Source organism: Castanea sativa, chromosome 4 (genome assembly GCF_040712315.1).
Source record: "Castanea sativa cultivar Marrone di Chiusa Pesio chromosome 4, ASM4071231v1".
NCBI classification, from domain to species: Eukaryota; Viridiplantae; Streptophyta; class Magnoliopsida; order Fagales; family Fagaceae; genus Castanea; species Castanea sativa.
In genome coordinates this window covers 19,534,055-19,558,441 of record NC_134016.1, presented here as the reverse complement: position 1 = coordinate 19,558,441, position 24,387 = coordinate 19,534,055, and the positions used below count along the sequence as shown (strand labels likewise).

The window sequence follows — 24,387 nt, the reverse complement described above, 5'->3', positions numbered from 1 at the left end:
CTAAAACTCTCCCTCCCTCTCCCTCTCTCCCACTCTTAGTGATACAAAAATTGTTGAACTTCTTGCTTTTTTTAATAACTATTTGTGGGCCCCATGTTAGTCACCTACTAATTTATTAAACTTTTACTTTTATTTACAACGCTTTTAGCAAAAAGTTTTCAGCAAAAAACTAGAAACTGTTTCATATAGACACTTAAATCAGGTGCAAAACCAAAAGTTAATAATTTAAATACCTTGTTAAGGGCTTCCCTCCGCATTGCACCTAGCTTTGAACCAAAAAAGCATCATCAACCAATACTTGACGCAGTATTTTTGTCCATGTTAGAGGGTTTAGAGCACTCTTCCAAAACTCCAGAGCAACTCTTTGGTTTTCAGCCTGCCAAAATCATCAATAAAATTACACAAGTATGAAGATCTTCCATTTAATTTAATTTTAATAAAAGAATTAAGAAAGAATCCCTTGAGAATTGAGCAAAACTCCACATTTTACCCACCTTCCAAAATCTACTAAATCAACATCATAGAGAAATTCATTAAAAAAGTCACTTGTCCATGTAGAACTTTGGGAAGGAGTTATAGGCATCATTATAATCCATTTAGAAACCAACATCGTAAAAAAAGAACATGAATTTGCCATAAGCCTTGTAACTCAACTGTAACTATCAAAAAACAAAGAGCACATGAATCTTTAAAAAGTGTTTGGCGGGGCCACTAATAGTAATATACATATTTACAAAGAATATTCTTAGAAAAGCGGAAACATTAGGCCCTTTATCATGTTTTTAGAGAGTGAGGCTTTTTATGTAGTCTTGGCAGGCGAACTCTTCTATTATGAGTTGTTATTCTCTTTATACCATACTTCATTATATGAAATGTATCACCAGTTTTGTCAAGTTGCTGAGATCTATATAATTCTATTTGAGAAGAAGGCAGTTCAACTATCACACAGGTTGCTTGTCACCCGATTTTTTTTAGTGGTAAGTTACACATGCACCCTATAAGTTTACAATAATGGTCACACTTACGCTGCGTTTGTTTCGACGGTAAACACTTTCAGGAAATTGTTTTACGCGTTTTCGGGTGTTTGGCAGGTGCTGAAATTTTGGTCAAACGGAAAATTGCAAACAGTTGACTATAAAATACGACCTCTGACCCGAAAATTCTTTTCCATTTGTATTTTACCTTCAAATAGGAATTTTCCAGAAAATTGAGAGACAGAGCACGAAGAGAGAGAGAGAGAGAGAGAGAGCACGAAGAGAGAGTAGAGAGAGCGAGTCGCGCCCCAACCCGCGCCGGCGAGTCGCGCCCCAACCCGCGCCGGCGAGTCGCGCCTTCGCTTCTCTCTTCGTCGAACCCAGTCGCCGAACCCAGTCCCGGCGAGATCGCGCCTTCGCCTCTCTCTTCGTCGAACCCAGTCGCCATCGCCGATCACGATCTCGCCTTCGCCTTCGCCGCGCCGTGCCGGCACGATCTCCCCTTCGCCATCGCCAGTCGCCTCTCTCTCTCTCTCTGTCTTCGTTCTTCTCTGACCGATTTGGGTTTTGTTGATTTGTTAGAGAAAAATTGATGATGAGATTTTTTTATTTTTGGGTTTTGTTGAGCTGTATTAAGAAAATTTGATGAGTTTTTTTTTTTTGGGTTTTGTTGTTCATGATATTTGTTTGGAAGCCGAGAAAATGTGAGAAAATGTGAGCAACAAATACAAAATGCATTTTCTATAATATTTTCAAGATGACAACCAAACACTAGAAAATATTTTTCAAAATATTTTTTAAAATGTTACCAAACACCTAAAAATATTTTCTTTTCCCGAAAATATTTTCCTTTCCTGAAAACTTTTTCCAGAATTGCTTTACTGTTGAAACAAACGCACCCTTATCTACAATAATGATTTTGAAAACAAACTCAACCGCAAGTTCATCTTTGAACCAAACAAGACAAGCATCATCAAGTAAGAATGTGTGAAAAAAAATACTACAGAGTTCTTACAATTTAAAAACTCCTTACAACAGCTACGGCTTATTATGCAAGACCTTTATAAAATCTAATCATTGAGAGGTAATAGACACTCAATCATTTTCACATCCTAACAGTGGAAAGGTAGGCCCAAATCATTTACATCCATTGCATACAGTCATGTCCATTTCACTATAATTATTTGTTTCTTGTCCCAAGATGATACAAGTGTACAAGACAGTTACAAACATAAACAAAGTTATTGTTGATCAAGTTAATAGCTGACCACCAACATGCATTGTTTTATACTCACCAAGTGAAGTAATGCAAGAAATTGCAGGATATGCTCAAACGTGGGGGAAAATATCCATTACTAAGCTCTGCTTCAACATCAGATATAAGAAGCTTGAGAAGGGCCACATGCGATTTTCCAAGTAACAAGGAATAATGAAAGGAATGTATAGAGAAAAGAAGAAACCAACAAAAGGTAATTTAAATGTTTTTCAAACAATGAAATAAGAGACAGAAAAATTCAATATGTAAAGGTGGATCAGAAATGAGATTTAACCTTGTCAGGAAATGATTAAGCAAAACTCATCAAGAGTGAGGGAGCATATATCAACTGCAACATCATAAGTATAAAGGAAATGAAAACCAGCTCAAGAAAAGTCAGTTGTAAAGTCTTAGCATGATAATTCAACATGCTTATCCCAATAGAAAATGAAGAAATGCAAGAAAATTGCAGGATATGCTCAAATGTGGGGGAAAATATCCATTAATAAGCTCTACCTGAAAATCAGATATAAGATGCTTGAGAAGGGCCATATTAGTTTTCCAAGTACCAAGGAATCGTGAAAGGAATGCCTAGAGAAAAGAAGAAACCAACAAAAGGTAATTTAAATGTTATTCAAATAATGAAGTAAGACACACAAAAATTCAATATGTAAAAGTGGATCAGAAATGAGATTTAACCTTGTCAGGAAATGATTAAGCAAACTCATCAAGAGTGAAGAGCATATATCAACTGCAACATAATAAGTATAAAGGAAAAGGAAAACCAGCTCAAGAAAAGCCAGTCGCAAGTCTTGGGCATGATAATTCAACATGCAATAATCCCAACGAAAAATGAAGTAATGCAAGAAAATTGCAAGATATGCTCATATATGGGGAAAATATCCATTACAAAGCTCTGCTTCAACATCAGATATAAAAAGCTTGAGAAGGGCCACATGAGTTTTTCCAAGTAACAAGGAATCATGAAAGGAATGCATAGAGAAAAGAAGAAACGAACAAAAGGTAATTTACATCTTATTCAAATAATGAGGTAAGACACAAAATTCAATACGTAAAGGTGGATCAAAAATGAGATTTAACCTTGTCATGAAATGATTAAGCAAACTCATCAAGAGTGAAGGAGCATATATCAACTGCAACAGAATAAGTTCATGATAATTCAACATGCAATAATCCCAACAGAAAGCGTCTTCCTGCAACCACTATTAAATCTTACCGTGGGAAAAATGCAGGAATCAAGAAAAAAGCTTTAACATTATTATTTATTTCATTAATTTGTTTTCATGCAGAACAATAAATGAGCATGTCTTAGTCCTGCAACACATGATGAAGAGAGTCTAGAGAAGAATGCGATAAATAAAAATTACACGATAGGATAGAGCCAACCCCAATCAGTTTGGACTAATCAAAAGATCTTAATTCCGAGTAATAAACATGACAGCTTTCTAAATTAGAATAATAATTAACAAAAGCTTATATATATACACACACACACACACACACACACACACATATATATATATATATAGAGAGAGAGAGAGAGAGAGAAGTATACTGTCAGCATTTTTTATATCCCAATGGACATGCTAATCAAAAGATTAAATAAGAGGTAGGGGAAATCATATCTATTGGAGACCACAGAACATAACAAAGACATCGGAAAATTATTCAAAAAACCAGACTCCTCAGCCCTTCATGACTCTTTCCACATAAGGTTACTTGATTAAATAAAATTGATCAGAAATTATTATTGAGACCCCACTATTGCTCAATACTGAAAACAATGAAAGCATGCTTATTGAGACCCCACTATTGCTCAATACTGAAAACAATGAAAGCATGCTTATTGTGAGAGTTCACTAGAGTCCAAAACATGAAACCATTTAAACACTGTTCTTATAATAACCTTCCTGCTTTTATTTGAGATTGCTACTTATAGGGAGGCATCTGTAGCTGATATAGAGCTTACTGGGCTCAACTCCTAGTTTTATTTGCAGGGACCATGTTTGATTGGTCTTTTATGGAATCCATTCAGCTATTTTTTAGATTCCCTATCCGGTACATAATTTTTTGTTTTCTTTTCTGTTAGCAATTCAAAGTTCAATAGAGACACCCTTGTAAAACGCTTCCCATCACCATTGATGAACCAGGGAATGACTAGTGAGTTGGGTTGGTCCAACTAACAAAGTGCGGCCCACTGGGTTAAGAAATTCATGTCTGGAGCTGTATAGAAGGCTAACCCAAAGGGGAAAAAACTCATGATGAAATTGGAAAACATTATGAGGCCAAATTCCAAAAATGGCTTCCAAGTATCAGAGCTTTGAACATAGGAAGCTGATATATGAAATAATCTAACCATACAGGCCATATGGTGTATATCTAACCAATGAATTATATTAACATAGTAGCACCATAGATATGAGAGTAGTTTCTACATTCATTTCCAATATCTGCTTTTCCTAAAAACTATCAACTACCTTGAATTTCACCCATATAGTATTTTAAGATTGATATATAGAGCACCTTGCAGTTATAAAAATGCTTAGAAAAGGCAATAACTACTACCTGGTTCATTCTGCAAGCATCAGACAAGTTTTTTTCTGATTATCTGCATGAGAGAGAGATGATAAACAATAAATAAAAAAAAGAGGCAAGTAACAGTGTTAGGTCAGAAAAGAACAAAAAACCAGAATCAACAGCTTTCATTTCCATTGATAGCATCAGCTGAGAAAATCTGAACAACACCCAAAAAAAAAAAAAAGCATTCTAGGGTTACATTTCTGAGAGCAGTCATGAGAATAACAGGCAGCAGAAAATGAAGAACAAAATCTGCCTATCCAAAGCCTCTTCAAAACCATCAGTATTAACATCAAAATAATAGTTTGCGTGCTCTGAAGATGTAAAAGCATTTGTATTGCCTCCATGATAGGCATTGAGAAGATAAAATGCATAGAAAATTGGAACAACCACATCAATTAGCATTCTTAGATTGAGTATTAATTATGGCAGGAATATCCTCCAAAATAATTAAAACAGAGAAAGGCATAAGGTAATTAGATCATATATCTCCTCCGTTAAATCGTATCCAACTCTTTTGGGTTGCTGCACCAATCATGTTACATAATCCACTGTACAATAAAACCAAGGAAAAGAAAAAACTAATAGAAATTTGCAATGGACAAGGATATGAAAATATATGCATGCCAGATATGGGAATCATTCGCACAGGTCAAAATATCAAGGTTTGGAGCTCAAGAGTGGCACCAAGAGACTATGTACAATCAACCAAACGGCTGACATGCAGAATGCATAAACATAAGGGCAAGTGAGAACATATGATATACGAATGCAAGGGTATTTGAGGTGCATGAACATGTGAGCATAGAAAATAATCTAGCCTAAGCGATGACAAATGAATGCATAGATTTGCGAGCATGTGAACGCATAAAGTCTTCCCTATGAGATGACATGTGAAATGCATTTATGTGAACATGTACAATCAACCTAAGGGCTGACATGTAGAATGCAGAAACATAAGGCCAAGTGAGAACATATGATATATGAATGCAAGGGCATTTGAGGTGCATGAACATGTGAGCATAAAATATAATCTATCCTAAGTGATGACAAATGAATACATGGATATGTAAGCATGTGACCACATAAAGTCAGCCCTATGAGATGACATGTGAAATGCATAGGCATGTGAGTAATTTTTGTTAGAAAATAACATTAAGTATAGCTAAGCATGTGATTGCATGGCAATGGCTAGGAATGTAAATTGCATTCTTGATTTAAATACAACTAACCTCGTTCCAAAGCATAAAATAACAAGTTCGATTAGCGTTTTTCCTTTCTACGCATTTTTGTCATACAAAAAGACGCAAAGAGACAACAATGGGGCATGAAGGTTATATATACTTACAAATAGATAACTAAGAATTTGAAAAATTTTAGAAACATGTGAACATGTACAATCAACCTAAGGGATCACAAGTAAGACGCATAAACATATGGGCAAGTGAGAACATATGATATATGAATGCAAGGGCATGTAAGGTGCATGAACATGTGAGCGTAGAATATAATCTATCCTAAGTGGGGAAAAATGAATGAATGGATCTAAAAATCTCAACCCTAACCTCTACACCCAAGACCCTATACCCTAAAACCCTAAATAGGGGTGGCAAAATCTAACACGGCCCGCAACTTGACACAACTAACCCGTTTGTAAACAGGTCATGAGTTGAGGCTAAACACGGCTGACCCATTTAATGAACTGGTCGTGTTCATGTTCAACATGTCATGGGCTGAGGCTAAGTAAGGACATATGATATATGAATGCATGGGCATGTGAGATGCATGAACATGTGAGTATGGAGTATAATATTTCCTAAGTGATGGCATATGAATGCATGGATATATGAGCATGTAAGCACATATAGTCTACCCTATGAGATGACATGCACAATGAAAGGGCATTTGAGCAATTTATCCTAGAAAATAACATTAAAGAGTATAGTTATATGATATATGAATGAATGAGCATGTGAGATGCATGAATATGTGAGTGTAGAATATAATCTATTCTATGTGATGACAAATGAAGCCATGGATATGTGAGCATGTGACCACATATAATCTACCCTATGAGATGACGTGTGAAATGCATCGGTATGTGACCAATTTATGCTAGAAAATAACATTAAGGATTATAGCTAAGCATGTGATTGCATGGCAATGGCTTGGAAAGTAAAATGCATTCTTGATCAATTACAACTAATCTCATTCCAAAGAATAGAATAACAAGTTTGATTAGCAATTTTTCCATTTTACGCTTTTTTTCTAATACAAAAAGACACAGAGACAACAATGGGATATAATGGTTATATGCATACAAAGTGATAACTTCAGAATTTGACATTTGAAAATCTTTTTTTTGACAAGTAATTTATTTGACAAATTTTAGAAGCATGTGAACATGTACAATCAACCCAAAGGATGACAAGTAGAATACATAAACATATGGGAAAGTGAGAACGTATGATATATGAATGCATGTTCATGCAAACATAAAATATAATCTATCCAAAGTGATGACAAATGAATGCATTGGTGTATGGATCTAAAACCCTAAATACTAAACCCTATACCCTAAAACCTAAACCATAAAACCCTAACCCTAACTGACTAAAACTAACCTCCAGCTGGCTACACAGATCTAATGGTCTAACTAACTGTTAAGCACATGGCTTCTAACTAATCAACAATTAAGCAAATGACACAATCAATCAATTAGCACGTGATTCTAACCTTCAATTACAAAGATGATACAAAACTTTACTAATAAACTGCCTCTTATAATATAGGCTGCTGGTGTCTAGTACCAAGTGTTGATGCTGCACTGTTGCTGTTACTGGTGCTTACACATACAAAAATTTACTTACTCATGCTTACTGGTGCTGCATACATGATGCACTAACTGGATCATATGCATTAAGTTTAGCTACTTCCCATAGTTTCCTAACATGGAGAACAGTCAATACCAAGGCTTGCTTGGATAGCACCAAGCGAGGAAAAAAACCACTAGGAGTCAAAACTTAAGGTTGACTGGAGTCAGCACCAAACCATGGACTCAATTTCACAAGAAACTTTATTCATCAAGATAATCTCCCCTTCTTGGGGTACATACTTGGCTTACATAGACTATTATATTCTAATTCATCATAAAGTGACACAATACATGGAACTCATTAAATAACAATAAAATTAAAAACAGGTATCATTCATATAGAGATATTACCAATGGCACCATTAAGTATCCATATTGAAGAAAGTAACATTAAGTCCAAAAATGTACTCCATACCATACTTAGACGCCCATCGGCCACCAGTTGCCAACCATCAGTGCCACCAACCACTGGCCACCAGCTGTCACAAGGTCCACCTAATTCCTAGCAGGCCATCATCACTTGCCTGTTGCCAACCATCATACCAGCCAACACTTGGCCTGCCTGTTGCCATCAATCGTTGACCATGAAGAGTACAAGTGACCTAATAGGGGTCAAATAATTTTTCCATACACCTAATACTCATCTCTCTATTTCAATACAATTCTAGAAATGATGCCAACCAAAATCGAATTATGATTGTAACACATTTGATATCATATTAAAGATATTTTGACTACCTAGACTGAGCGAACTCCTACATAACAACTGCAGTTTCCCTTACAAGTTGCATAACAGTAATTGGTTCCTACAAGCATGACATTTGCACACAAGTTATAATCTTCACAGTATAGAAAAGAATTGTAAGCGATGTAGAATACACAGAAAGGAATTAAATCCTTCCACTCCAATATGTTACATTGATTTAGCAAAAGTATATAGAGGCAAGGAAAAAAAACAACCAAATGCTATAATTGAAACCAAAATCATGGTAATTATGTCCAAAAATAATGGAAAGGAGTGTGAGGTCATGATTCAAGAACCGTTGAGTGCATGTATAACTACTTACCAATCCAAAAAACAACAAAACTCTAAGGTTTCATTTGTTTTTGGCATAAACTGATAATGTGTTTTCAGGTATTTGGTGTGTCAGAAAATTTTAGTCAACGGAAAATTACAGTATATAGGCAGAAAACATTTACACTTTTTTTTTTATATAAATCAAAATCATCTACACCTTTAAAAAACATAAACGGTTTTCTGAAAAAAAGACTAGCGTCTACCCCTACCATCCTTATCCCTTTTCACTCCATATATTTCCAAACTAAAAAGGCAAAGAAGGGTTTCTATGTAGCCAAAAATTCACCATATATTTCCAAACATAATGTATTCAGGGCGGTCTAAATTAGTAAAATTTTTATGAATATCAATTGTATCCAGATTATGCACCTTCATTCATGCAAGGTTAGTTGATTTTTTTTTTTTTTAGTTGACATCATAAAAACCAATTAATCCACAGAAAAATGATGCCTAAGATAAAATAAAACTGAATAAAAATGTCAAAAAAGCAATGAATAAATTTATCCAAAAAAGAATACACTACGAATAAGACTTTCACCTACACACAAATCAACCATAACAACTTCAAATTTCAATACCTAGCAAGAATCAGTCAAACTCATTAGGCCAAGTGTTGGAACACGTGCAACATTACCTCAAGAAGTCACAACATAGGATTGTCATCAAGGTTAAAGGACTGGGTATTACTTTTTACTTTTCCAAGACACCGAGCAGTGAACCTGCACTATTTTCTCAATCTCACCCAAAAAACAAAAAGGAAAAGAATTTCAATACTTGGTTGACAAAAGTTCTTATAGAAACAATTTTGCAACATCAGTAGATAAGCTCATTATTGTCCAACTAAAAACCCAAAAGACATATGACAGAATTATTTACTTTGTAAATTCTCCCTCAAAAGTATAACAAAGCCATAAAATTTCAACAAGAAACAAAAACAATGATAAAGCCATAACAGGTCACAATCTACCAAATTTCATGTAAAGCCATATAGAAACGTCTTTCAGATACCAAAACATAAACTAACATTAGTTTTGACTCATAACTTCAAGCAATGATAAAAATCAAGTATATTAGTTTTAAAATCAAGTCAGTAAGAAATGATAACTGTAGCAATATCACTCGGTGAACCACTGAGTTGAAAACTTGATAGTGCTGATGGTGTTAAGGACATTTACATATTGGAGTTGCTAGAAAGAAACCAAAGGAATGAAAGAAACTACCTTGCCTTCTTTAAAGGGCATTTGAAGCACTCAGAAAATTCAGTTCAACAATAACATCAGCTATATTGGAGCATTCCATGTCCTCAACTACAGCCACCAACACAATTGACACTGTTTCAAGTACCTATATGAAGCAACAAAATCAATATCTAATGATTTCGAAAGAAAAAGAGAAGGAGATTATGGACAATATCTCTTACACACACCTGAAAGCCCACCTCATGATAAAGCGAAAATCCCATGTCAACTCAAATTGAGTTACCTCCACAAAAAGCACAAAAGAAACTTCCTAGGATAATGGAGAACATTTTAGCACAATGATGCAGGACAAAAAAAAAAATTGTAACAGGAAAAATAGAGATGGATGAACTTGGACTCAGCACCTAGGGTTGGCTAGAGATTTGATGCAGGACAAACCAGAATTGTACAACAAGAAAAATATGTAAATAAAGGATTGATAAGAACTAATTAAGCAAAGGAAAAATGGTGAGTGACTGACTAAGAGGGCAGCCGTGCCTCTTAGAAGAATTGAAAGGGACTAGATAAGAATAGGAATATGAACAGTTTGAATTCTCATTGCATGCCTCTTATAATCCATCTCCACACCTTTATACAATTCATGAACACAACTAACTGACTAACACTAACTGCCAGCTGGCTACACAGATCAAATGATCTAACTAACTGTTAAGCACATGGCTCCTAACTAATCAACAATTAAGCACATGACACAATCAATTAATAAGAACGTGACCCTAACCTTCAATTACAAAGATGATACAAAACTTTACTAATAAACTACCTCTTATAATAAGCTGCTGGTGTCTAGTACCAAGTGTTGATGCGACACTGTTGTTGTTTCTATAGTGCATTTAAACTTAATTATACTTCATAAATAACATAGGAAAATAAGGGTGACTAGTGATACCATAACAACAACAACAAATATGTCTATTGTAGGCTCTGGTCCAAAGTGAGCACTTGCTCAAACAGATTATAAGGGACATTCATCTTTGAGATCCAGTCATACTAACAAATCAGAAGGGACAAACAAAAATAAAACTTAACTAACCTGTATAGCTGCATTTTAGCAAATGTTTATAAAATTTGTCTTTCCAGTTGAATATTGACCCAAAAGACCATGGGTTTACAACAAAATCACCGTTCATCTGCAAAAATACAAATAAAAATTCTCTGTTACAGAGTTCTTAAAAACTAGAGTTGAAACTTGACAACAAAGCTAGAAAGATCAGAATATCTCCATTTTGCAAACGAAAGATATGCAACTTCTAGTGGCTTTGGCTTTTCAATGTACAATCTCTTCAAGCCATCAATAATTGATGTAACTGCATTGGGAGGAAGCTGAGCAAGAGACGATGAGACACACATTAGGCAACAAATGAAAATTAACATCCCCCCTAAAAAGAGGAATACATTGTATGATGCTTTGTATTTTTATAGGTAAAACATTTTCAATAAAAAGAGGTGCAATACAGGGCACAATCCTAGAACATGGCATGCATGTAAGAGAAGCACCAAAAGGTAAAACACTATAGTAAAGGGGTGGCAAGTCAGCGAATCATTTCTTCACAGAAATCTCAAGAGACTTTGGATGCTTGAAAAAGGTGTGTTTCAATAAATTCCGCCTTTCCTGGATCTTTCACCAGACACATTGCAACCATTTCTTTAAAAGACTGATCACATATGGAAATCATGCAATTAGAATATTATTCTATAAGAGAGACATTGAAAGATGGCAATCACCAAAGAACATATCTTTTGAACATGTATACCTTAAAAACTTTCGAAATTACAAATAAACACACAGAAGACAATCCTGAAAATTTTGTTTTCTAACAAAAACATTTTTAAATAATTGTTAAAAAATCTTTTAGAAGCATATTAAAGTCTAGCCACTGATACTATCTACCTAGATAATGAAAAAAGAATTGTAAAAAGTTGACAACCTGGCTTGAAAAGATACATCTATTTACACATCTTTTGTTCAAGAAGGTGGCTGAAGATAAAAGAGCTCTTAATGTGTGACACTGTGAGGCAGACAAAGCAATAAAAAGCACACATGGACAGAAAGGGCAAAAGGGGAAAAACTATAAAAGCGTAATAGGATTATAGATCTAAGAGCTGAAGAAGAAGAGATCGGCGTGATAGGAAGATGATGATGATGAAGAAGAAGAAGATTGGCATGAGAGGAAGAAGTGGAAGGAGTCGGTGTTAGAGGAAATATGTTTCAGCCTTCTATTTTGGGGCAGAAAAACGGCTAGGACACGCATGCGGCCGTGTCAAACAAGTTTCCCATGCCCTGTTACAAAGAAAACGTCAATAGAAACAAGACAAGTAGACAAATTTACAAGAGGAAAGTGCAAACCCTTAGGGCACATTTGGTAATGTTGTTCTAGTAGTGTGGGTGAAAAAGTGTGTCAAAAAACGTGTAATGTTGTTTAAAAACTGAAAACATATGTTTAAATACATGTACCAAACGGACCCTTAGTGGTGCAAGCTTTGAATCCACCACATGTAGCAAATTGAAAAAACACACACCCAGCTACATAGTTCAAGCAGAATTTGACGAAAAATAAATTAATAAAGTAAAAGAGAAAATCAACTACATAGTCCAAGGAACATTTAACGAAAAATAAATTAATAAAGTAAAAGAGAAAATCAAAAACCCTAACGAACAAATGTTAAAGCTAAAGTAGATTGGAAACAAGTGGTTAGGGTAGAAGCACAATCAAAACTTAGGTAACCTAAAGCAAAATGCTAAAAGGACTAAGATAAATAACAGTAAACAGTGACTCAAAATGAGATTTATAACATGCACAAAGAATGGCAGGAGTTGCAAAACAACAAATAGAAAAACTAGCCTATTACCCAACACTAAGCAGACAAATGTACAAGAGGAAAGTGTAAACCCTTAGTGGCGCACGCTTTGAATCCACCACATGTAGCAAACTGAAAAAACACATACCCAGCTACATAGTTCAAGAACAACACTTCCAAGAATATAAAAAATAAAAATTGACAAATCAAATTCAACTTAGAAGAATATACGAAAGAGAACAACAAAATCAAATCAACCTTACATAAAAGGATGCAATCGCATCACCACTGGAATTAAATAGATTATAATAAACAAAAAATATATGCACAAGCATTGTTTAACGAAAAATAAATTAATAAAGTAAAAGAAAAAATCAACAACCCCAACAAACAATTGTTAAAGCTAAAGTAAATCGGAAACAAGTACAATCAGAACTTAGGTAATCTAAAGCAAAATGCTAAAAAGATTATGATAATTAACAGTAAACAATGACTCAAAATGAGATTTATAACATGCACGAAGAAAGGCAGGAGTTGCAAAACAACAAATAGAAAAACTAGCATATTACCCAACAACTATAAAGGTAAATCCAATTAACACTGAAAGCCAAGCACTTCTCTAAACTGAAAGTCAAACTATGAAGACTTTCTGCAATAAGCAATATTCAAATAAAGGCAATAACAGAAGCAGGTATGCTAAATATGTTTTCAAACGCTAAAATTCTAATGTAACGAATAGTTTTAACAATCCATACCTGAATAACACTCTAAAAATCTATATGACATGGACCATTTGGGTTACTCCCAAGACTTCCTATAGGAACCCCCAGAGAATATTATACCTTGTAAGACATGGCAGGAAAAAAAAAAAAACAAATCAAGCAAATAGAATGTATAGAAACCTGATAATGTCATCCAATTTGGTCTCGTTAGTGTACCCCCACTTCCTTTGTCTAGGAAGAATGGCGAAAAGTTTAAGAACCACAAGCTAAACTTGAAAACAATCTTACAGGCAATTCCAGCTTTTCTCATCATCAACACCAAGAAATTGGAAGGTTGGCACAATTGATGAACATGATTAAGATCAGCATTTAATATTTTTTTAAGATGGAGCACTACTGATAAATCCTTCAAGAAATATACTCACTATTAGAGTATGCTTATGTATAATCCATAAAATTATTTGTTTCATTTAACTATATTGCTAAGTTGGTTTCATTTATATATGTATTAGCCTAGAATTACAAGTCCCATGCAAGTGAACTGTCAGACTATTTAACCCAGGTTACAAACTGTGATCAGTTGATCACAGGTACATTTTTCTGTCACAAGTAGTTAAGGTAGAAGCACAATCAGAACTTAGGTAATCTGAAGCAAAATGCTAGGAATATTATGATAAATAACAGTGACTCAAAATGAGATTTATAACATGCACTAAGAAAGGCAGGAGTTGCAAAACAACAAATTGAAAAACTAGCATATTACCCAACAACTATAAAGGTAAATCCAATTAACACTGAAAGCCAACTATAAAGACTTTCTGCAATGACCAATATTCAAATAAAAGCAATAACAGAAGCAGGTATGCTAAATATGTTTTCAAAAGCTAAAATTCTAATATTGAATAGTTTTAACAATCCATACCTGAATAACCCTCTAAAAATCGTCTATATGACATGGACCATTTAGGTTACTTGCAAGACTTCTATAGGAAGTCCCAGAGAATAGGATCATACCTTTGTAAGGAATGGCAGAAAAAAAAACAAAAACAGATCAAGCAAATAGAATGTAAAGAAACCCAATAATATCATCCAATTTCGTCTCGTTAGTGTATCCCCACCTCCTTTGTCTAGGAAGAATGGGGAAAAGTTTAAGAATCACAAGCTGAACTTGAAAACAATCTTAAAGGCAATTCCAGCTTTTCTCATCATCAACACCAAAAAATTGGAAGGTTGTCAATTGATGAACATGATTAAGATCAGCATTTAATATTTTTTTAAGATGGAGCACAACTGATAAATCCTTCAAGAAATATACTCACTATTAGATATATAATAAATTATAGCAGTCTTTTCTTAAACCTAATATTAAAAGGTTACATGTAACAGAATGAGTATGTTTATGTAACTTATCAAAACCAAAAAATAAAAAATAAAAAAAGAGTATGCTTATGTATAATCCCTAAAATTATTTGTTTCATTTAACTATATTGCTAAGTAATTGGTTTCATTTATATGTGTATTAGCCTAGAATTACAAGTCCCATGCAAATGAACCGTTAGACTATTTCACCTGGGTTACAAACTGTGATCAGTTGATCACAGGTACATTTTTCCATCACAATTCTTCAAGAACTTGCACACAGAAAAGATAAATACCATCTCATGAACATGCACATAGACCAGAGCTACCTAGACACCAGTACTGAACTTTCAGCTTCAAGGAATAAACTTCAAAACAAAGGAACTGTGAGTAGCATGCCATATGGAGAATGGTGATGTAGGCACCTTCTCCCAAAAATCTTAAAACGTGCAATCACATGACCAGTTTATATCCACTTGAAAAACAGTTTATAAATGTGACATTTATGCAAGGTATTTGGAATATCAACCCAAACCAAGACCAATTCACATCAAGTGTAAGACCATCCACTTAGTGAGGAAGGAAAACAAAGCTTACCTGAATTTCTTGTCAGTGCCAATTATTCCAATCCCAATGTTGATGATGCTCGAAATTTGTCTTTCAAATCTGATAAAAATAAATCCAACTAATTAGAAAAATCAAAATCCATCACCTTAAAGTCTACAGGAGATTTGGACCGAACATAATACCTTAATAATTATTAGCAAAGTCCTGCAGTGTTTTGACTGTTAGGTTGGTATGCTACTCTGTCAAGTGTTAAAAATATTTTCTACATTTCTGTAATTATCAGCAAAGCAACCATATACATCACCTTCTTAACTAATATAAATTGTCAATAGTAGAAAATCTAAGTTACATTATCCTTTCCTTCTCCATATATGTGAAGAAATCACACTCATCTAAACTCCTTTGGAAATACAGTAAGAAAACAGAATATAAACAGAATTCCTAAATGAAAGAGGGATTATATAAAACAGTTTATAAATGTGACATTTATGCAAGGTACTAGGAATATCAACCCAAACCAAGACCAATTCACATCAAATGTAAGACCATCCACATGCTTAGTGAGGAAAGAAAACAAAGCTTATCTGAATTTCTTGTCGGTGCTAGTTATGCCAAAGTAGTAGAAGAAAAGATGTAATTTTACTTTCTTCTCAGAATAATAAACAGAGGATATAAAGTAATAGGCCCCAAATAAACCACTCCATAGACAGAGGATATATAGTAATAGGCTGAATTGGCTCACCAGTTTGCTGCTCCAGTTCAGACAGGTTAAAAATTTAATCCTATCAATTAATCTACATTAAATTGATCACCCGCTACAATGTGAAGGAATGCAACATATATTTGATTAATAATATCTCTCCAAAGACATGGCAGGCAAGAAGAGCAAGCAGCACGCTACTCCACTTGAGATAAATATCATCAATTTCAGCTGGGGTTAGTTCTCTACAAAAAGCAAGTACAACAAAACTAATATGAATTAAAAACTACAAAAGAAACTTCAAAATAAGAGAATCATAAAAGTCTACCAGCCAACACTTGGCCTGCCTGTTGCCATCAATCATTGACCACGAAGAGTCCAAGTGACCTAATAAGGTCAAAAAAAATTTCCAGACACCTAATACTCATCTATCCATTTCAATACAATTCTAGAAATGACACCAACCAAAATCAAATTATGATTGTAACACGTTTGATATCATATTAAAGATATTTTGATTACTCAGACTGAGCAAACTCCTACATAACAACTGCAGTTTCCCTTACAAGTTGCGTAACAGGAATTGGTTCCTACAAGCATGACATTTGCACACAAGTTATAATCTTCACAGTATAGAAAAGAATTGTAAGCGATGTAGAATACACGGTAAGGAATTAAATCCTTCCACTCCAATATGGAGCATTGATTTAGCAAAGTATATAGAGGCAAGGAAAAAAACACAACCAAATGCTATAATTGAAACCAAAACCATGGTAACTATGTCCAAGAAACCACTTAATGACAAATCATCATGACCCAAATAAGATATAATCTATAATGTCTATAAAAGCATAGTCTTTGACTTTTGTTGATTTCTTTTATAGATTACACAAATTTTGAAAGCCCAAATTTTTCTCTGTAATTTATGTTTTTCAAATCAGTTTAAATTCAATAAAGATTCCGTATAAACCTAATATATTTACCCTATATTAGAATATTGCCACATTATAGTTTCTATAAATAATAGAATAAATATTTCTATATGCAAACACAATCACAATAACAGTCATAATTACCGGATTCTATATTTAAAAATAAATAAAAATATCATATTTGTTGAATTTTCTCGTGCATTGCATAGGTTTCCGACTAGTTGTGTATGTTCACGAGCGGCATAAGAGGTTTAATACTTCAAAAGCAAAATACCAGTCAGCTGTATGCCTAAGGCTATTAACAGGGAACAGACTAATGATAAAGTAATTTATAAGAGCTTGCATCAAGATGATAAACATATGTCATACCACAACTTAGCAAAATATTGGAATGGAGACCACATACTACTTTATACTTAAAAAAAGAGATTTGGAAAACAATTCTACTGCACATGGCTCAAAATGTACCTTAGAGTTTTGGATCTCTCTGCTTCCAAGTTTCAAAAAAAGTCAGGCGTCCTTCCAGTGAAGTTGTTACTACTAATTCTATTGCGAATGGACCAAAATGGAAAGAAAATTGAACAACATACAAACCCCAGATATTACCTTTCAATGAAAATACTAACATTACTGTTAGAACACCTATGGTATCAATACCACCAACTTACAATACATTTAATTTGGTTAGATTAGTGAGCGTGTCAGGCAACTCTCCTGTGAGATTGATACATGATCACATTCTAGAAGCCTAGATCTACATATCAAAAGTAGACAAAAAAAGTTCTCAAACTTGATCAAACTTTAAGTGCGAAACATTACTGCCAGACTTACAAAATGCTGTTTTGTAATAATGAAGCAGTTGATTGTCAAAGAAAGATGCAAGAAAATCATTATTGGTTCATTTCATTAGATGAGAATGTTACCTGAGGGTTCTGATAGTGCCAACAACAATCAGGGGATGCCACACTGTTAAAGAATAACAGCGGTCAGGGGGTTGAGTATGCACAGGATTTGACTGCCTTGTATGTTCCTAATAATTGGAAGGCAACCAACAGAACAATTAGCAGTCAAGGGCAAAAAAGCATCAAGTTGCAAACATAATAGATCAAGAGCATGCAAAACGATATATTGTGCAAAAGAAACCATATGTTGGATAATTGTCATAACTAGTGAGTGCAAGTATATAGAATGATAAAAAATTCACAATTAGCAACAAAATCGGTAAAAACCACACCTATGAAAGCACAAAAAAAAACCCATTAGTCTAAATCATCAGCCTCAGCTTCCATGCCAGCGGCGGCATGGAAAACCCCCTCGCGGGGAAAAATCTTCTTCTTGTTCAAATCTAGCAGTCACTTTCCCGAGAAAATCTTCAAACCCAATTAGAATAAAAAACCAAGAGAGGCATTTAAAATTATACAAAATTTAAAAGTCAAGTTATTAAAAATCAATAACGTTCAGCCTCACCAAAGGTTTGCTCATAATTTATCACCTGCAACATTCGCCGGAACCAAGAAGAAGGATATCTGAAACAAGAATGAAAACCCCACTGAAATTTTAGACAATTAGGTTTTGGAAAAATTCTGAGCCTTGAGTCAAAGCTTACATCAAACTTGCAAAAGGCTCAGAATCAGTATTTGAAAGAGAGAGAGAGATCAATCAAGCCATACAGAAAATTAGAGTGAGAATATACTTGCTGTCTGAGTAGAGAGACAACACCAAAGCCACAAACCAGCCCACTGCCTTTCAATTTCCTTCTCTCAACCTTCAAGAAAACCATCATCGTCAACTCCCTTTCTAATCGGAGTAAGAAAAATTGCCTCACCCGTGAAGCTAAAAATAACATGTGCAAAAATCGGATAAACTTAAATTGAACAAACCTATAAAATTAAATGCAATCAAGAAAAAGAAATAAAATCTGTACCTTGGACGGCAGGGTGCATACAGATTTGGAGGAAAAATTTTGAAGTTGTGCATATTTGTGTTTGCGAAAATCATAACCGAGAGATAACCAAAGTCCAAAATAACTTCCAAATACACAAAGAGACCTTATATGAATAAGTTATTTATGTTTGAGAAAGATTAGATCAAATTAATTGCAATTTCAAAATTTGTAAATTTCAGTAAAATTTCCCTTTTTCATGACATTTTCTGCTTACAAAAAATGTGAAACAACAAAATCTAAACCCATGCACAAGATATTCATAATTGACAAAAAAAAAATTCAATTAAAAAATTGGAAACTAACCAAACATATAATGCTCTACATTGAATACTGATCCAAATATATAATGCTCTACATTGAATACTGATCATGAGGCATGGTATGAAAGTTCTTCGAAACAATGGCCAATCAAGACCAAAACAATCATTGTGTAATCAAAGATGAATTGGAGCTCACTCTTTCTTCAGCCTCTATCCAATAAAATAAAATAAAAAAAAAGAACATGCGATCGAGCTATTAGAATTAAGAAGCTTTCCATGGATTAAAAATTTATCCCTAAATTGAGCCCAAACCCCAAAGCCTATTCTGTAATTGATGTTACGGTCTTAATTGAGCTCATTACTGCCTTTCATATCATGCTCATAGACTAATTCGCTGTGCTTTAAATAAAATCCAACAAGAGAATTCATATACGTATGTATGTATGCGTGTATGTATAAAGGGAAAAAACAAAAAACAAAAGGAAACAATGTAGTGGTCTTCATTCCAATAAAAGTAGGATTATGAATAAAAAGTTCATATTTTTCCAATAAAAAAAGTTCCTTTCAACTACTTAGACTTGAAAGTTGCAGCACAAAAACAATAGTATTCCATACCTCAAAAAAAAAGACCAATGAATACTCAGTAAACAAAAAATTTTAATCCTTCACAAAAAGTTGTCAACACTTCTTTTCCAATTATACAAAAATCTACATCTTGAAGTGGAAATCTAAAAACATCCAGTCCCAATTTTTTATGGGACACTGTACTGTAGTGCCTGAACTAAAAACCTACCAAAATTATATTAAAAAAAAGTGCGTGATCCGAAAAATTCAACCTATAATATGAATATGGAGGAAAACACATCAGTTACAAAGAATCTTGAACTCCATATCCTCCAATGATACAAGCATGTGCAGAAAAAAGTAATCACTTTTGAAAATCAAAGCACAAAGGTTGCTGTTAAGGAAGTTGAAAACCATTATACTTGACAGAAATCAAAACCATAGTGGGTCAGAGCAAATAAACATGTCTAATGGGTTGTAAATCTTGTGTTTAAGGTTAAAAATTGAGCATTCTAATTTTTTATTCCATATTATTGATCTTGGTTACCATGGTAATTTGACTATTACATAAACGAGAGAGAGAGAGAGAGAGCTTATCACCAAATTAAACTCTGCCACTTGCCCTACCAAGCGTCCAAAAGAATATTCATCTGCTGCCAACATATCATGATTGAGATTTTTAAAATGCATCCAGAATTGCAAAAGTTTCAAAACTATGAACAAAAAAAAAATCCCTAAAAGTAAATCCAGTACTTCACTAGCATTTAGAACAACGATGTTTAAAGCATACAACTTGATTCTTACATGGCTACTAAATGACAAAATTGATGATCTCATATTTTGAACATTTGTGAAAAGTACAAGTAGATGGCAGGGAAAAAAAATCAGGACAAACAAGCTAGGTAGTGCAGGATTTAGTTAAAACCAAACGAATAGAGCCACTAAATACACACATTCCAAGCACCAATTTGTATTTACATGGTAAATTTAAATTTTTTAGACCCATAATTTTTTTTTTATAAGTGACAATCAAAAAACTTAAGAGCCATAATTACCAACCTTATTGAAGAGAACGGAATCAATCTAGAAAAGCCAACTTCACTGCAACACATGCTTTACGAGAGCAGCCGAGGACCAAAATCTATAACCATATTCAGATCACACACTATTAAATAAAATCCCAACACCAATAGGAGGCATTGCCAACAAAAACAAAGGTTCGAGAATTACAATAAAGGTCTCAAAACCTCACTCAATGAGACAGAAACTCTTGGAAAGTGAAACCAGGAAAAAGCAGACACAAGCGCCAAAATTAGAAGGAATTAAAACAGGAAAAATATTATCCACAAGATTGTAGGAGAGAGAAAACAAGAGGCAAAGAAAGGTTACTGCCCAATCAGACTCCACCGGTTAACCTGCCAAACACCCAGACCAAAAAAAAAACTTGCTTTCAGAAGACAGACAAAGTGGCTTTCCAAGATTAAAATTCAAACTGGATATGGAGCTGAAAAAATAGGATGACCAAGCTTGACTGAAACAAATAAACATCAGTAGAAACAAGACAAGAAGGCAAATGTACAGGAGGAATGTGCAAACCCACAGCAGCGCCAGCTTTGAATCTACTACATGTAGCAAACTGAAAATACACAGGCATCCAGCTACACAGTTCAACAAAAGTTCAACTGACAAGTATATTTTTAAATAAATAATAGAAAAAGAAACCAACACAACTCAGAAGAATATACGAATGAGAATGACAAATCAAACAAACCTTACACAAAAGGATGCAAACGCATCATCCCTGGAATTAAATAGATCATACTTAAAAAGAATCATTCAACAATAAATACATTAATAAAATAAGAGAAAATAGTCAATCCCAAACAACAATTGTCAAAGCGTAAATCGGAAACAAGCAGTTAAGGCAGAAGCAAAATCAAAACTGAGTTTGCACAGAAAGCCAAGCTCTTCTTGGCTGCCTGGTATTTGGAAACAAGAAAATTAATTAGCAGCAATCCAAGTTAACAAATAATGACACAAATCCAAAACAAAAGTTAAATCCATGCAATTCTCAAAAAGCCCAACTCATGCCAGGAGAAGAGAAAGCAAAACCTTTATTGATTTCCCTCTACAACCATATTCTGTTATATTACTACCCCCACACTAATAATCATTGTCAGATTAGCCTATGAAATCGATATTAAGGTCGCCAAAACAGGATGGCCAAAAATTATACAAGACGACACCACAAAAGCATAAGAATTGCAAAAGAAACTACAAAGTATTAGAAAGAATTAAAGCAACAAAAAAAATATATATATATCTTCAAAAAATTCTGATGATTCTAGGAGAGAAAAATAAACATGGTGAAACCCTAAATTTAAAACATTAATAAGAAACAGGCAGAGAAATCAGTAACGAATTGAAAAAAGAAACCCTATATTATGAGATTCCAATTTACAAGCATCGACTTTAGCAGCAAATCCTAATTCCAAAAAGACTGGCTCAGCAGAGTATAAGGGATAGAAAAAGTGTTTTAACACTTGTCAGCAATCTCTCCAAAATAGCAGGTACCTTCGCTATACTGTTATGGCATTTTCTAACCAATATAAAAAACTACAGGGCCTATTACACTTTTACCACTTCAAGAGATAAGGACTGACACTCTTATCTCAAATGGAAATGAATAGAATATATGTAAGCAAAGAACAATAACGAGAAGAATAATAAGAAGAAACAACAAAGCACAAGCAAATATCCCTACCTCAACGACATCACAAAGAAAAACTCCACGCTCAACACACATAAACCCTAACTTCAACTATCAAAAACCAAAATCCACTAAACATTAAGCAAACTTTGCTATCACAGATTCCAATATCCCATACAAACGAAATCACACCAAAAAAAAAACCTGTTGAGGAATCATCGTCATCAGCGTCGCTGGAGGGGGCTTGGGAGGCCTTGGAGTTCTTCTTCTGCTTACGGCAGCGGCGAAGACGTCGTTCGGTATCGCGAGACTTCTTGGTGGGGTTAGGGTTACAGTTAGGGTAAGGGTTAGGGTTAGGGTTAGGGTTAGGGTAAAGGACAGATCTCCATTGGCAACGGCGCCGTTGGAGAGTAGTAGAGTTTCCGCAGCCATTATTGTAGCTTCCTTCCTCTCCTCGCTTCACTTCAGATCAGAGAAACGTAGACGATGAATTTGAACCCGTTTGAAGAGAGAGGATCAGATTTTCGTTTTCGTTTTCTTGCATTGAATGTGCCTGTTTTTGGGGTAAGGAAAAGGAAAACCACTTTCTTGAGGGAAAATTCCCTGCGTTTGAAGATGAAGATGAGTTGAAGATGAAGATGGGTTGGGTTATCTGGGAAAGCGTGAGAGCATTTTCTCAGAGAGAAAAGTGAAGAAGGGAAAGTGAGAGAGAGAAATTGAAGTGAAGTGAAATGAAATGACTAGCCGTTTTATCAGATTAGAATTACTAGCCGTTGCACACGTGCGACTACTTTCTTTGATATAAATTCAAAATGATTTTCAAAAAATAAATACTGATTTTCAACGAATGATTTTTCTTTTTTGTGAATAAAAAATCAGTGTTCTGATTTTTCATACTACGAGAGGGTTTGGATAGCACGTTGCGTCTGCGTCCAGCTTTCCACGTTTTTTTTTTTTTTTTTTTTAAGACCAGCGCTTAGTGCACTGTTCATGGGAGATGAACAGTACCCTAAGGCATATGAACAGTAAAAAAGAGTAAACAATAATTTTTTATACATTTAAAAATTATTTTGCTACAGTATTTTCAGTTTTCAGTTTTCAGCAATAAATTCTATCCAAACAGACCCTACGAGTCCGTTTGGAAAGAACTTATTACTGAAAACTGAAAACACTGTAGCAAAATAATTTTTAAATGGGTAAAAAACACTGTTCATTCCAGAAGTTACTGTTCATTGGCCTAAAATCACTGTTCATGGCCAATGAACAGTAACAAACACGCGTTAAAAAAAAAAAAAAAAAAAATTGAACGTGGACGCAGAAAATTGCTATCCAAACGCCCTCTACTTCTTCTTCTTTGTGCTTTCAAAATACCAATGAATGGAAGAACCATTTTAAATTTCTTTTGGAAAGTAATGAAAATAATTCATTAAAGAATCTCTGTTCTTATGTTTTAAAAAATTAAAAGAGCTTTTATTTGTTTGTGTGGTTTTCCTCTCAATGATATTATCATTTAGCCCAAAAAAAATTTTTTGTTTTATTTTTATGTCTCAATATCTCATATTTTGTATTGGTATTTTAAATTTTAATACTACATTTTTCTTTTTAAATTGAATAAATATTTAAATTTATATATTTAATCTAAATCATGAAATTAATGGCTCGTTTGGTTTAAAAATAACTCAGTTTTCAAAACTCGTATCTCAAACCTAAAACTAATAATTCTTAACTCAAACCTCACCTTCACTCAAAAACTGCAAAACACTTGTTTGGTTTAAAAACTCGACCACATA

The 24,387-nt window shown here is 34.1% G+C and overlaps 1 long non-coding RNA gene across 1 annotated transcript; it reads right to left on the bottom strand.

Moving 5' to 3' along the window:
• Positions 1–18,041: 18,041 nt before the first annotated feature.
• Positions 18,042–18,901, bottom strand: LOC142630878 (uncharacterized). Its single transcript, XR_012843464.1, has 3 exons — positions 18,812–18,901; positions 18,611–18,644; positions 18,042–18,148 (listed from the first exon to the last, which is right to left on the bottom strand). It is a non-coding gene; the product is annotated as an uncharacterized LOC142630878 (long non-coding RNA).
• Between the last annotated feature and the right edge of the window lie 5,486 nt (positions 18,902–24,387).